Genomic DNA, 2,757 nt, shown 5'->3' on the forward strand with positions numbered 1-2,757 from the left:
GGGAGATCCTCGGTTTTTGTTCCGGGATTTGGAAAGAAAAAGCTTCACGTTTTTTGTGCCGGGAGATCCTCGGTTTTTGTTCCGGGATATTTAAGGAATGGGATCCTATGCTATCATGATTTGTTTTTCTTTATGGGATTTTTTATTTTAACTTTTTTTTTTCTTATTTCTTTTGTTTTTCCTTTTCATGTTTCTCCTTTTATTTTGCAAACACATGAAAGAAACTGGAGAGGGAAAACTTCCTTTTTGGTCGTTCTCCTGCTGTAAAGCTGTTTCTGTGCTTGCGCGTTTCATTTCTTTTCGGATTGCACCTGCTTCTTGCAAGGTTGCTTTGAATTAAACCTGTTTTCATCAAAGAACAATTGGTAGTTGAAACGGTGGTTGGTTTTGTGGCCTTGATCCTCTTGATTGCTTGATCCCGGCTCCATGTCTGTTGAGAACTTTGCTGCTTGTTGCCTTTGAGGGTGAATTTCTTTTCAAACCGACCGGGTTCAGCCTTCGGGATTTCATTATGAATTGCCCGTGTGGGCTCTGACCTTGTCACTTTATTCTGCCCTTGCCTTTGATTTTCTTTCTTTTCCAATATTTTTGCTTCAAAAGCATCAATCACTATGGTCAGTCGAGATTGGCCTGAGGCACTCACTGAGGCTGGGTATTTCTTCGACTCTGACCAGGTGAAGCCCTGTGAAACCGGTCCTGCCACCTTTTCTTTGTACTAGTTACGGAATCAGAGATAAGCCGAAAGGGATTCAAAGAAAAAGTATGCAAAAGGCAAGCATGTGATTTTAAAGAGAAGCATCCCTTTCGGGGAAAAAGGAGGACTTATCTGGGGTGTGCATGCTGGCTTCAAATGAACATGACATGCCTCTTGGACTGGATGTCTGACCCACACAAACTTTCCGGCTTCTCGTGAACCCATTAATCAGTATTTCAAAACCAGGGAACCTTGCCAGGACTCCTTTAGTGGCGAGATGTCTTCTTTTCGGCCGACAGCGCCCTTCGCGGGTTTTCGCTAATCGACCTCTCTCATTTCTCTTCTCACCATCGCCCGATAGTGCTCTTTACGAGTTTTCACCCAACGGACTCTCTCATTTTTAATTTCTCTTCTCACCGTCGCCTTATGGTGCCCGAAGGTTTTCACCGATAAGACTCTCTCATTTTATTTCTCTCAATTTGGACTATACCAGCTTCCAACAATATTGCTTTTCAATTCCCACGCCTTTGCCAATTGATCAGAAGGACTTGGACAAGGTTTTGGGTAAAAAGAATTCCGGACGGAGGTACAACTTTGGAACCATTTCGGCGGATTCATGGCCGAACCATTATATCATCTGCCCCAGTTTTATTTTTTGGGGAAATTGGGATTTTTGTTTTGGTGTGACTGAACCTCAGGGAGAGGCTGCCTACGTACCTTTTCAGGATCAAGTCAAACGTAGTTCAGGCAACTTTTGTTTTTTGGTTGTTTTTGTTTTTGTTTTCTTTTTCTTTTTCTTTTCATCATATTTTCTTTTTCTTTTCTTTTCTTTTTTTTTTATATATTTTTTTTCTTTTCTTTTTCTTTTTCTTTTTCTTTTTCTCTTTCTTTTTTTTTTTCTTTTCTTTTCGTACTTCCGGGTTACAAAGAGGGTAGCCAAAGAAAGGTAACCGGCTCAAAAGAGGTTTACAAAGGATTGACAGTGTTCGGATAGTGAGAAAGAAAGCCTTCGTCATCTCAATTGCACAAAAGCCATCGTGGAATGAGGATTAGACGTAGTACCTTTTTACTGCATCTGCGTTGACTGCTGTCTCAGGATCATTCCCTTTGATGTCTCCCGGATACAGTGCTCCTCTTGGCAATATTTTCCGGATGATGTATGGACCTTTCCAATTAGGGGCAAACTTCCTTTTTGCTTCCTGATGATGAGGGAGAATGCGTCTGAGTACCAGTTGTCCCACTTCAAAATTCCTGGGACGCACTTTCTTATTATAGGCACGGGCCATTCTTTGTTGGTACAGCTGTCCGTGACAAACCGCGGCCATCCGTTTTTCATCAATTAATGACAATTGCTCTAGTCGGGTTTTAACCCATTCACTGTCCTCAATCTCCGCCTCAACGATTATCCGGAGTGAAGGAATTTCCACTTCTGCAGGTATGACTGCTTCAGTACCGTAAACTAACAAGTATGGTGTTGCTCCAATTGATGTACGTACTGTGGTGCGATATCCAAGTAATGCGAAGGGTAACTTTTCATGCCATTGCCGGGAGCTTTGAATCATCTTTCTCAAAATCTTCTTGATGTTCTTATTTGCTGCCTCGACAGCACCATTGGCTTTTGGCCGATAGGGAGTTGAGTTTCTATGCGTTATCTTGAATTGTTCACATACCTCCTCCATCAAGCGACTGTTCAAGTTAGCTGCATTGTCGGTAATAATACTTGCAGGAATGCCAAAGCGGCAAATGAGGTTGGAGTGCACAAAGTCTACCACGGCTTTCTTGGTGACTGACTTGAGGGTGATGGCTTCAACCCATTTTGTGAAATAGTCGATTGCTACCAGTATGAACCTATGCCCATTCGAAGCTTTCGGCTCGATCGGCCCAATGACATCCATGCCCCAAGCAACAAACGGCCAAGGTGCTGACATCGGATGGAGTTCTGTCGGAGGTGCATGAATCAAGTCGCCGTGCACCTGGCATTGATGACATTTCCGAACAAAACTGAAACAGTCCTTCTCCATGGTTATCCAGTAATACCCGGCTCGCAAAATTTTCTTTGCCAA

This window comes from Nicotiana attenuata, unplaced genomic scaffold, assembly GCF_001879085.1.
Source record: "Nicotiana attenuata strain UT unplaced genomic scaffold, NIATTr2, whole genome shotgun sequence".
Lineage (NCBI taxonomy): Eukaryota > Viridiplantae > Streptophyta > Magnoliopsida > Solanales > Solanaceae > Nicotiana > Nicotiana attenuata.